This window comes from Nylanderia fulva, unplaced genomic scaffold (genome assembly GCF_048542155.1).
Source record: "Nylanderia fulva isolate GAGA-0341 unplaced genomic scaffold, ASM4854215v1 Scaffold6, whole genome shotgun sequence".
Classification (NCBI taxonomy): Eukaryota; Metazoa; Arthropoda; class Insecta; order Hymenoptera; family Formicidae; genus Nylanderia; species Nylanderia fulva.
The window spans coordinates 4,393,714-4,407,810 of record NW_028190698.1 but is presented as its reverse complement, the minus strand read 5'-3'; the positions used below and the strand labels follow the sequence as shown (position 1 = coordinate 4,407,810).

At 37.4% G+C, this 14,097-nt stretch overlaps 1 protein-coding gene across 3 annotated transcripts in view; it reads left to right on the top strand.

Moving 5' to 3' along the window:
• LOC114941639 (zinc finger protein rotund) overlaps window positions 1-14,097 on the top strand; it is a 153,369-nt gene that overhangs the window by 52,811 nt on the left and 86,461 nt on the right. The window lies entirely within an intron of this gene.

Below are 14,097 nucleotides of genomic sequence, written 5' to 3'. Positions count from 1 at the left end.
AGACGAGACTGGATTAGAGGAGACCGTCAAGAGAGGAAGAGACAAAGACTGCGAGGAAACAGGGAAAGGGTGAAGCAGTAAAATCGAAATGGAAAGGATGGGGGTGAGAAGCAAGATGGGGTACAAACGACTCGAAAAACGACAGCGAAAAAGGGCGCCAAAAAGGGTTGAAGATCGCTTTACATAGCAGTGTTCTTTCGTCGAGTTTCATCTCGGAATAAAAAAAAAAGGAAGAAAACAAATAGACGGAAGCGCGAAAAAAAACGTCGAGGGAGAGAGAGAGAGAGAGAGGAGAAAAAGCGCATTCGCGTGAAAGAGAATAAATAAGAGAAAAGAGTGAATAACGGTTACGTAGTAGTAATTTTGCTCGTTTAAAATCGATAGTGATAATTAGGTAGCGTTTTTCTTCAGTTAATCAGTTAGCGATTCATTTAGGACGCAATCGAGGAGACAATTAGCGGAAGAAACCGATACGAAGGTATGACTCTTTTAAATGAAAGGAAAAAGAAAAGGAAAATATATTTAAAACTTATACTACTTATATCCAAAGTTTGCACACTTGCATTCGAAATGCTCCGCTTCACTTTCCCATTTCTAAACACCGCGCTCCTATTACTTAAAAAAAAAAAAAGGATCGTAAAGAATTCTCAATCACAGAGGACTCGTTTGTTTTTCCAAGACAGAAATTAGGGTGTGCCTTCTATCTTCGTACGGTACGAAAAGGACCGGATTTGAATGTGAATAGAAGCGGCAGACATCTCGAGGACGCTCTTTATCGGTCGTAGAACCTGTAGCACGCGGAAGAGTTATCCCGAGGCATCGTTTATCGTCCCTCTCTCTCTCTCTTCTCTTTTTCTTCCTTCCGTTGAAGGCTCACCCGGTTTTTGTCTATGGTTATGGGTGCGCTCGCGCGGGACCCACGCCATGGGACCATCGCGAAGGCCCCGGGAAAAAACAAGGAAGTACGACAACAGGGGGACGATTTAAATAATCCGCGGCATGCTAATGTCTCCGGCATTCTCACGGGACACCGTCCGTGAAAGTTTGCGGGGAGGAAAGGGGCGATAGATGGGAGAAGAAAAAAGGAACGAGCCTACAAGACAATCGGCCAATCTGCATACGGCGCATACGGGCGAGGAAAAGAGCTTTCGCATCTCTCGAGGGGATGATCGTGTTATCTCGTTGAACGACTCGTGGACCGACGACGAATCGTCAAACCGTTGTGAGTTTTAATCAAAGTCTCGAAATACATTTTAGGGTTTATAATACACGTAAGTTGTTAACACAATGATAACTTACTAAGTATTACGAGGCCATGCGAAACGAGCAATAAAAAATTATTTTATTAAAAAAAAAAAAAAAACAATTACAATACAAACTCTAATATTCTTAATTACAAACGTTTCGAACTATACTTAGTCTTCTTCAGTGCGCAATAAAACAATTATAATAAAAATTCTAATAAAAAGTCGCAATACAATAGTCAAAAAAAAAGCGAAATACGTTAACAATAAATTGAAATAATTAAAAATAGTTCAACGCGAAAAGTCCCAATTAGAAGCAAAAATCGAATTAAAATAATTTATCCGTTGTTGACATTTTTAATATAAATTTTTAATATATAAGTGATCATTTTAACGATGTTTCCGGTTTCTTATAACGAATTCGATTGGATGCACTAATACGCACTACGAGTGCATATAAAAAGGTTTATCGCACATAAGTTCACAATGATACAAGTAATTAAAATAGGAAAATAATTAATAGTAAGAACTATTATTATTGTTGTTCAATATGAATAATAATTATAATAATAATAGCTCTTTTCAATTACTTACATCATTGTAAAATTGTGCGCAATAATCTTTATGTGCACTCACAATCAGTGCGCGCTGGTGCATCCAACCAAATTCGCTATTAGTATTGAAAAAAATAACATGTACAAAACAGTAACATATGTAATATGTGTAAACCCACGGAGCTAACATTCCTGTATATATAACTACGTCGTGTATGTGAAATCGGTAACGCGGTAGTTTTCGGAGTAGTTGTAATCTGTCGCCGGTTTCGCCCAGCGGGTGGTCAACCCCTTTTCCGGGTTTTTTTTACGCCTGCCCGACCATAATCCCTTAAAACGCTTAGAGGCGTTCTTTAGGGTAATTTCTCTCGGCATCGAAGAAGGGGTGCGCGTCGTTTTATCCGACGAGATGCAAAACACCTTCTCTCCGTATCTTCGGTATACTAACGCGGCACCCGAAATCTTTCTTCGTGCGAGAGGAGTCCTTGGCCTCGCGCGAAACACCACCCCTGACGAAGATTATGCAAAGGAAGACTCATCCATTCTTTTCTCTTCTTTTTTTTTATCCTCCGTAACTATCCCCCTCCCCTCGTTCGCTCTTTCCTTCTTCGTCTCGCGCGTCATTTTCGTCCCCTCGACACGGTGTAGCTGTACGAAAATTAAAATAATGGTTCACGCAACCCCTGCAGCACTTTTTTACTTACTTGGATCGGCTTTTTCTCCGCGAGGCTGCGACAGCCGGCATGCAAATCGCGCAACGGGATTTTTGTCTCTGTTCGGCGAGAGACAAAAAAAATTGGGGAGAAGAAAGGTATTGTCTCGGTACCGGGATCGTTCGTTAAGGGACCGAAATCAGATTTTTTTTTCATCTACGCGTACAGCCTTTGGGTGACGAAGCCGTCTTCTGGGATTGGCTAATGAATTCGTAGGGCAACGTGCCGTTATAATAAAAAAAAAAAAAAACGTGGCGAGACCAACGTACGTTTCGCATTAAATAAAACGAAACGGTGAAATGATAATTTTGAATGAAGAAATTTATATCGCGTCATTGTATAACAAAAAAGAGCATCCTGATACCACTTTTTTGCGCTTGCAACCGATATCTCTTTCATATGATTGGGAATATATTTTATACATATTGAAGCGTACTCTTTCTTCTTCAAATAGTTCCATAGAATTGTTCTTGCTTATGATTTTTTTGCTAGACAGCATTATTATTATTACAATTAAAATTATTATAATCTAGGTAAATGTTGAGATATTAATTTTATACATTTTTTATTATTCTAAAAATCTCATCGTATTCAATTATAATGAATAATTATTTATTATTAAGATATACATTTTTAGTTGTCTTTATTTTAATCTCATTATTATATTCTTGATTCCGTAATTCGTGATAGAAAAATGTTAAAAGGATCGTTGTACCGTATAACATTTGCGAATCTTGCACTCTCATAGATTAATCGTTTGCTTTTGTCGTATCATCATTGCATTTATATTTTTCGAGAATCACCCCCTGCGGTGCAAAAAAGATTGGTGGTCGGTTGTACGACAGAAACAATGAAAGCACATAACGTTCACGTATCGACCTAAGAACGGAGTTCTTTTTTGGTGGCGGTGTCACAACATTTGGGCCTAGGCTAGAATTATGGCCATCCTTTTCCTGTAGTTTCCAGCGTACCAACCCTCCCCTGTCGATCGTATTTGTCGTTTATCTCCCTGCTCATCCACGTGGAAACAGTTTTCTTCTGTGATTCTAAGTCCTTCGTATTGTATTCTGTCAGAGTCTGCAATGAATTTACTATTATGCGACCACTTGATTTGAAATTATATTTATAAGAATAATATCTAGATAAAAATGGTACCTCACGTATTCTTTAGAAAATTTGATATATATATGCTACGTATATATTAAATATTTTTCTTATATTTTATATCATTTAATTTTTACAAATCTTTTATTTTTTTCGTAATAATTATCAATGTAATTAATTTGGCTTACTGCAACGAATTTAATTAAAAATATATTAAAATACATACTATTATACGGAGGCAAATGTAATAGAAAAAAAATGACTCTGCAAAAATGCATATAAATTTCTTTGAGCATTTGAGACTCAAGGTTAACGGTAAAGGATTATTGTGAGGACGAAAGTCGCGGTTGGTTGCGTTCCTGGTCGACCGTATCTCGAGACGTGACTGAGAATTCATCGCGAGAATGTACCGTTTTCCGCGAGGGTGCACCGTTAAAGGATTGAAGCAAAAAAAAAAAATTAGCACCCGTTCTATCGGGAGAAGAAAAAAAACAGCTTCGGGTGCTTCCGGCACCCGAAGACGCGAACGGCGGCTTATTCCCGGAACCGATCCGGGCGAAAAAACCGCATATATAGTTTCTCGACGGCGCGAGATAGCCGGCCCCGGGCGCAGGTACCCTGTATAGGGGCGCGTATGCAGATCACGGTGAAAGCCAAGTACAAAGGGCCCATAGTCTCACGCTATTGTGCCGTGGCAGGTAAGATAAAAGTGGCTGGCCCGTGGGCCCGAGGTCCCTACATATGCGGCTGCACCCTGAAAAACACACACGCACACATTCACGCATACGTACGTACACGGACGGTCGAGAAGACGTAGAAACAGAGGGATAGCTTTGGGTGACCCGGTCTAGTAGACCAGCTCTTGATGTCTCTTTAATTTTTATTAATGACGGCGAATTTGAATTTCTGCATCGGTGATATGGGAACCGCGCGCGACGCATTCTTGAGGGATACCGTACGTCGTCAGGTACGAGAGAAGGACGTACGTACTGAGAGAGGGCACGTCGTAAGTCGCGTACGTGACCGTGGCCCTGGGAGCCGCGCTTAAGGGTGATCCTCGTCCTCGTCATCGATCATAATTATCCGCTTTCGTACCTCGTTTGATTCGCGCTGCGGCGACAGGTGAGGATTCTCCAGATTTTCCTTGTTCGATCTGCGGGCGCGAAACACGGCCACCGGGCCGAAAATATTCGACAAACACGACGCGATATAAAGAAGCCGGAAATTCTTTCGCCTTCTTTCAGACGTGCATTGTATTTCTATTGTTCAAATAATATTTTACTATATATATATATATATATATATCTGGCAAAAGATTTAAATTAAAAATTAAACCAATTAATCGAATATAAACCGTGCGCACAAAGTATACAATTAAACTATTATATCTTAGTTTATATCAAAATTCCTAATGTTTTCTTAATTTTTAAAATAATATCTATGCTTAATATGTGCGTTACATAGATATACGATATTTTAGATTTTTTAATTGTTATTATTTGGCACATTTTTAACAAAAAAAAAATAACGTACATTAAATTATTCTACATTTTTCCATCTTTTATTCCTACATAAAATATTTTTAGGCTAAGGAAAATTAGCTTATTAAAATTAGTGTAATTTTTTGAGAATCTCATGTTATTAATCGTTTCCTCCGATTGATATTGCCAACAAGTGACGAATTATACATGTTGTGTGATTAAGAAATCGATTTATCCCACTGTGCGCCTTCGAGATGAATGAGCCGTACGTAAAACGGCGCAGAGTACTAAAAGGAGGCAATTAATACGTCGCGCATCGTCGTCTCTTCAAAAGTAATGCGCGGAGCAAAGGGCGCCGCGAAGAAACAGAGGGACCAGTGTTTTCCAAGGGCCACGTGTTTTTTAATGACGAGTAGCAGACGCCATCGCGCGTTTCGTTCGATCGATCGTGACTATGTTGAAAAAAAATTTACGTTCTGGAAAATTGCATGTGCGACAATTTCTAATTGCAAAGTCAGAATCAGGTCAAATTTCTTCGATATACAAAATATTTGATTTAACTTTTAATAAAAAAATTTCAACACTTTTCTTTAGAAAGTACTCAACATTCTGTCAGGATGTACATATTTCAACCATCAATATGAAATATCTCGGTAATTAAACTATGTGTGAAATATTAAACATGTGTTGAAAAATGTATGAAGAATTTGTTAAATTAAAAGTTAAAAAAATTAAATCTAAAGTAATTATAAAAAGAAGAATCCATTACTTACGTTTTAAACATTTTATACATTTTTATATCTGTTCATCAAATTATTGCTAATGAAAATTTGATTTAAAATTTACATCACGATCAATTATCATTAAGAAATAATGCGCTAATTCTATACTATTCAATTCTCATGTCTAATAATTTAAATGATAGAAGTAATAATAAAAGCGATAATATTTTTGGCTCAATTGTGAATGGAATTTCGATTAAACTGAAGGAATTACCGAACAAATATTTGCGTTAATTATCATAGTGCAAGTGAATAGAAATCGCATCGAGAAATTATAATCAGGTATAGCAATTCAAAGTCGCGCAATTAAACTTTCAAGCACTTTCTTCTCACCACAATTAAGTTCCGCGAAACTTTCAGCTATCCCGAGAGATTCTCAAAAAGTTTCGGTCAAGGTGTCGGTGCGTTGAGAAAGTTGGACCACAAAGGATGAGCTTTGTGAATATCGCCGCGTTTATCCTTCGAATCGAACGTTATTCGATTCTTAAAATGATTCTTTATTCTTTACGACTTAACAAAGGGAAAGAAGAAACGGAAAATGTTGCAAAAATTATTGTCTGCAGATCTGGAATTGTAGGATAAAAAATCGAGTGGAAATATCAGAATCGATATTTGACCTGGCAGAAAGAAGTAATGAAAAGGAAAGAAGGATAAGATATAAAAAGAGAGAAGGAAAATGCGAAAAAATATTGAACTTTTGAAGTAAACTATAGTTATCAGTGTTTTCATCTTTTTTTTTTTTTTTTAATATTTGACGGATTTTAAAATGAGATTTTGCACCGGCAAAATATTTAAGTTTTGCAAAAGAAATATATCTTTTATGAGACAGTACGGACAATATATTTATTTAAAGAGTTGGTTATAAATTATTAATTGTTTTTATTCTTTATATATTTTTTATTCTCTGGAGTCAACAACTTTTTATTGAACGTTGCAATGAAATCAATTTTATATCTAGAAATACAACGCACCGTTCGCTTTCTAAATGTGGACGAAAATACCGATTCATAGATAATGTTGTTAAAAAAAGACAATAAATATTCCATGAAATTTACTTTTAACCTGCGTTTAATGGAATTAATACGGTGTGGCTTACTCTTGCAATAGACAGGTCAAAGAGGTCACCAGATTTTATTTTCGCATCTTTCTGTAATGACCGACGCCACGTCCTACGTTTGTGAAACTATTTATTATATCTTATTCATGAGAGAAAAATATGATTAAATACACATACATTTTTTCTTAATTAAAATAAGTGTTTTTGCGATGAAATTTCATTGATTCCTACATTTTATTATTAGTATAATAATAAATGAAAACTAATAATTTTGAATCGAGTATTTTTGCATCGAATGATGCGCAAAGCATGCGATTTGTTTTAGGGGGAAGCTGTTTAGTCTTGAAAGTTTCTCCCATTGCTATAGCAATCTCTCGGAGGCCGCAGAATTAAGGGCAATATTTCTCTCCGAGTTATGTGCATTCGGGATTTTTGCTGTCGAGTGTTGTCCTCGAGAATACAAGCTTCGAGTGCACTCTTAGTCTAAGATCATTGCCTTCAATGAACGCCGGTTTATTCTGCGAGCGACCAGTACGATTGGCGATTCCTTCGATACTGCGGAGCAATCGAGAATATTTTTATAAAGTACCGATTACACTCACATGCACACATACAGAGCGGTGGAAGTCGCGGGTTCGTTCTTCGTCCGATGAAAGCGGGAAAGGGTGGGAAAAAGGGCGGCACTCGTAGAAATAGAAAAAAAAGGAAAAACAGTCCGGGATCGATATTGAACTGCGGAAAAAAGAAGGGCGGGAAAGAACGAAGGTGGAAAAAGGAAGAAATCGAGGAAGGCGAGCCGGGGGCTTTGAGGAACGACAGTATGCTGACGATAAAATGAGATTTTCAATACTTGCCTGGAAAATATTATGGAGATATTCGTCGTTCTCTCTCGTCTAGACGGATGAATCCATTATTTTCGCGGATTATATCAATATTAAGCGTTAACCGATTCTCCCATAAGGCATTCGAATACGCAGTATCGTTAAGTAAAATTATTTCGCTGTATCGGCTAACGCGTCACCGAGTGAATAATTTGATCCAGTTTTTTGTTCAATTTTACCGTATCGCAAGAAATCTTAAATATCGTTTTTATTACACAGAGCCGCGAGTGCAGATGTTGCATCTTTGAAATTTCTTTTCGCGGTATATATTATATTTTAGAATACTATCGGTTATCGCATCTCGCATTTTTAATCGAAAGGGATTAATCGCACATTTTTGTACACATATAGTGTATATCATGCGATAAGTAAATAAAATACGTCAAAAATAAATGACCCAACACTCATGATATAAATTAATACAAAAGCGAAATCCACATACGTTGCTACAGTTTATTATACGATTCTTGAAACAATTGAAACTTTATTCAATGTTTGTTGCATTTACCTGTTATAAAATTTTGCAAATAGAAAGAGATTGCGCGATCCAACTTGAACAAAAAATAATATTTTATTCTAAAGATCGTGGAATATAACTTCTTCTGGCTACATGGTGAAAAGGGAAGAACGAACGCCTGGAAATGACGAGCGTACGAAGGAAGAAAAAAACCAAGGAGAAATATCAGGATCGATATTCGACCCGGAAAAAGGAGCAGCGGCAGAATGGGGAAAGGGCAGGCGGGCAGGAGGGAGACCAGGGGCGCTATGCCGTAGGGGTAGGGGGTGTGGGGGAGGGGGGTCAGAAAGAAAAGTGAGAAAAAGGAAGCACCGCAGAACCCGGGGCTGCACTTTGAAGAAACGTACAATAGCGAAACGCTTCTTCCTAATATTTACAGAAAGACATTCGCGTAAGTCGTAAAAACGCCTTCTTCGAATAATAACAAACAAGCTCCTCTTATCTTCCGTTAAAAGTTTACGACGCTGCGCGAACTATTACGGTCATTTCTGTGGTCATTTCTCTGTGGTGACAAAAAGTGGATCGTGCGATAGAGTTTCTCAGGCAATATATATATATATATATTTTTTTTTTTTATTTTTTAATTGAATTGAAAACCAGTTGAAAACTTTTCGAGTAAGAGAATATAGACATTAATATATGATGACGTTAAAGTAATACAGCCGATTATAAAAATATCTCGCGCAGAAATTTCCAATATATACGGCGGCCGCACTCTCGCGTAACTCAAACTTCTGTATGTAATTCAATTTGTAATACGAAAAGTTGGCTCGATGACACGGATAGAAAGTTCTAAACTTGGCTCGATGATACTGATGAAAAAAAAAAAAAAAAAAGCCATCCCAGTTACCTGACCTCCCCTAGAGGTAATCCCTTCGTGATACATCTTGGATGTTTCTAATACAGATTCGATGATCATCGATCAATCAACGCGAGTAACGAGGCCAGAGAGTTGTTCTCATCCGTAAAAATCGGGTGACGATTTGGGAAGGCATCTTTTTCATGCCTTGTGTTGATCAAGATTGATGAACTGTCTGATGACTGACGAGTTGACAGTGTCGCAATGACACAATATACATATATATATATAAATTCCGTAGAATGGAACGCTTAAACGATTGCATTATCGCTTAGATAACATCGCGTTGTAAATATATTATAAGAAGAAATGAGTAAAATGCAAAGCTTTGTGCCACTCGAGTTAATGTATCGCTTTATGAATCGACGATATCGTTTTGTCAAGTATTAAAAAAAAATAATAAAAAGATATAACAAGTTTTTTACTTTAGAATTATGAAACAGCCTACAATATACATGTATAATATATATGTATATTTATGTATGTAAATAAAGTTAATTACTTATTTTATATATATATATATATATATATATATATATATGTGTGTGTGTAAATATAAAAGTAAAAATGACAAAAACCTGCAAGAATAGATTTAAAGCAGGAAGATTGTGGTAATTGTATTTATATAAAGGATTAATCTATTTAGAATAATTCCAAAAACGTATTGGAATGTGTGTGTCGAATGCAACTAAAATTATACCAACGTCCTTAATAACGTAGATTAGTAATCAATTCCAGCTGCGCGAAAAACCAATGAATGATCGCGCTATTGTATTAAACTAACGTGATTTCGAACCAATCAAAGATTTAACTGGCGCGTTCCGGAAAAATTTACTTAAAATAATTCTAAAAAAAGTATGTGTTGAATGGTGGCACCAATGAAAATTGCACCGGCATTCTTAATAACATAGATTAACGTTTCGTTCAGGCTCCGCTGAAGAGGCCATTGAATGATCGCGTTATCGTATCAAACTAATGTGATTTTGCGCCAATCGAAGATTTAACCGGCGTGCTCCGGATTACTATGTTGCTTCAGCATAAATCAGCGCATTCGTATTCGCATTCGGATGACCGTCCCGATTGTCAGCGCCGAGCGTGCTTGAAATAAATCCGGGAGCTCTCCTCCAAATAGCATCGCAAATTTGCACGTATCATTTTATGCATTTCGGCAGCAGGTGCTAACGCGCACCTCTCCTCCGTCTGTAAAAGTCGACACCTGTCTACGACGCTCGGCGAATAAGATCGGCAGCCGTCCTTAATCATCGCGCGATAAAAAACGCGAACAAATCGACGTATGTATATGTTGCAGAACGTATTTCGTATAGCTCAAAAGCACGAATTTTGCTCCAATTATTATGTGATTATTATGGACGATTCTCATTGTGATACAGCACAATGCGATCGCATTTATATTTCAGCGCGCATAATTTAATATATAAAGAAAGAGAGTTATCGTTATATAATAGAATAAAGAAATCTAAAAATATTTTAAAATAATTATGCAACTTTTTCCGACGAACAGGAAAGTTTATTGCAATTTTCAGAATTATTTATATCGCAGAGTTTTGATTTCTTGCGTGGTATCTTTATATTTAATACGATAAAATAAAGCACGTTCCCTCATTGAATTTCGCTATGCTAAAAATAATTTCTCGTTAAATTGGCAACGCAGATATGCAAACGTCCGTACTTTGATGAGCATGCACATCGTTCGGCCTACAATTAATTCTTGTAACACGGCACGTATACACGTGAAGAAGGAAATAAATAAAAAATTGTAAATAATAACGAGAGACTCGTTCGTTGCACGGAATATGGGGATATAAAATTTGTACAACGATACGCGAAAGATCACGGGGATTGTTAAATAAATTCTATCTCGAAAGAAGATATTTTCGCATTAAACCGTTCTTGATGTATACGAAAAAATTCCGGAGATTTGAACATTAAAATCGAAAATCTTGGCGCATATTTTCTTTTTTTTTTCATTATTTCTTTGTAATAATAAATTACACACTCGCTCGTCTCTTTCTCTCTCGCTCGAACTGCATATGCTCTACTTTGTATATATTAGAGAAAAAGTTACGACATCCCGTCACATTTACAGACATGTTATACTCACCCGAAAACTGCTTTGTGACATCAAACGCACCGATTCGGTATCTGAATACGAGAAATATTTAACGTTTCGAGGAGATGATCCTCGAATGGCCGGATCGAATAGCCACTTGTGTCATCGAGAATAGAGTAAAGTATCGCGAGGACGTCATCGCGACCATTAGAAGAAGTCCATGGGTGTCCTTGGATTAAAAAAAAAAAAAAAAAAAATTAAGAATCTGCTTTCCTTTTGAATAAACACTGGAATTTATTTGCATGTTTAATAGAAACATAATTTTAAACAGCATAAAAGGTAAAATGAAGAAGGAAGAAGGATAATTGAATAATGTTTCCTGCTGGAAAAAAATTCTGCGGACGCCACTGTCTTTTTCTCGGAGGGATCCCTTGGTTCAAGGGTGCCCGATTCCTCTCCGCCAACGCGTGAGAATTTTACGAAATACAAACGGCTAGTCTGTGTTCCGAAACGCGCTGTTCTCTCCGCGCGAGCGTCGTTTTTGTTATGCGCGCTTTTACTCCACATATAACAGCTCTCTCTCTTGCTCGTGAATAAGATGCGCCGCATCGCGTCGCGTCGTCTAGTGCCAAGTGCTTCCTCCTGGACAGGAAAGATCCTCTCGAGACGACCTCGCGCATCTTAGAGTCCGCCAAGCAGATATGTCGTGTACACTTTTGACAAGAAGCCATTCGTGCGTCACTTAAGGAGGAGTTAATTACTTTGTAGAATTTTTTTTGATTTTAAACTATACTCGCGGTGATACTTACTCCTCTCAGATACACAACTTCACTCGTCGCGTAAATAAATAATTTGGAAATTTATACAAAGTTTCGACAAACAGAAATTTTTTAATTAATAATTCAAAATTATTAATCAATCGAAGAGAAATCTGCTTCCCGTATCAATATTGCGGTGCGAAATTAAATGTTCGATAATTAGCAGATTCAGTTGAATGAAAGATCAATGTTTTTGTAGACGAGATCTCACGTGTGAACATGAATTTTCGTGAAGAGAAATTTCGAGAATCAACTCGTTCCATCTCGTCTGCTCCTACGCGAGAGTGAGATTTCCATAGACTATCCCTCGCGCTCGTCGCAATTTTACTTCCTCTCTGTTACCCTCCGGTGGCTGCACATCCTCCCCCGTCTGGATGCAGGGAATGCATCCGAGACGAGCAGGGTGGGGAAACAAGGGGAAAAGGGGTGAAGACGGATAAAGGCAACTCGTGGAACGAGATGGGGTTACCGGCTCCGCTATTCCTCCCCCATCGAGCGGGTCGCGCGCTGAGTGCGCTGGTAAAACAGCCCCTTAAAACGGTTTTACTGCCGCGCACGGGGCGCAACGACGTCTAGACGCTAGGACCGTAAAGTTTGACCTACTCACCCCCGACCGGTTCTCGCCCCGCTTTTGCCTCCTTTACCTCCTTCGCCGCGTCTTTCAGCCCCTTCCTGTCGCTCTCGCTCCGTAAAGCTCGAGAGACACCAGCCGGCGCGGCGTTCCCTTAACTCATGTACCACGGACCTTGAGAAGTAGGCCAAAGGGTTATATACTCGACGGTTCTCGTAAAAGAGACTTCTAACCTTATATAGGGGTGGGTGCTCGACCCTTTTCTTTCAATTTCTTCAGGTCGAAAATAACCATTTGCGGCCTCATTGATTCATTCTTCCGGAAAATATGTCACAACTGCAAGCTGTGGATCTTTGTTTTTAATTACGTAATAAGTCATTTTGATGACGCTCTTATCCGAATAATTTCGAAAAAGCGCTGCACCTATATTTGCTCGCGCTATAACCGGATATATAAGAATTTACACGTTAAAGCAGTAAAAAATTTGTAATAAAATTCAAGCAATTGAATACAATAATATAATAATAGAGTATGCGTTACTATTATGCAGAATGATGCACTTAAGCGATGCCGACATCGCGAATCACAATCGATTTGATCTTGGAATGATTGTTAAAATAAAAATTGGCGTTACAAATTCATATCGTACAATTGCAAGCGTGGCCTTTTATTTTTAATTACGTAATAAGTAATTTTGATGAAGCTCTTATTAGCGAATGAGAATAATCAATTGATCTTTGAATGATCGAAGCTAAAATAAAAATTTGCGTTTGCGTAAAATTGGCGTACTTAATTAAATTTGCCTTGTTTCGAATGATTTCTTCTTCTAATAAAGTTTCCCATTTAATAGTTGACGATATCCATTGAAAATATTTCTCAATGAAGCGACAAGGATTTTCGTAGCCATTGACTTCGAGAAACGAAGGGTTGCTTTGCCCTACTGTACCAATAGAGGGTCGTAATGCCGATTGACTGTTTCATCCCTCTAGATATTTCGCTTTAGACGGCAATGTATCTTTATCGTAGAGAATTTTATTGGGATCTCCTTTAAGATCGGTACATGCATATTTTTAAATGACAGAACGAAAGAAATAGAGATCGAGATACTGTTTTAAATTCTGTCGTTAATAAATTAATGAGATATGGTAAATTACATAAAAATATATTGTTGAAAAATTCATTCATACAAGAAATTTAATAATATATATATATAATATAGGTACGTATATTACTAAAGAACTAAAGATGGAGTACTTTCTAGTAAAATATTGTTGAACATTAATATATATATTATATGAAAATGAATATTTGCAGAATATTTTGGGAAAAAAGGAAACAAAACATTTTGTTTTTTGTCCCGCGTCGTACTACAACGTGCTTCATGCATTACCCTTTTTTGTCCCCTTTCGCGACTTTAATCCGCTTGAATACATGACGAAACTGGG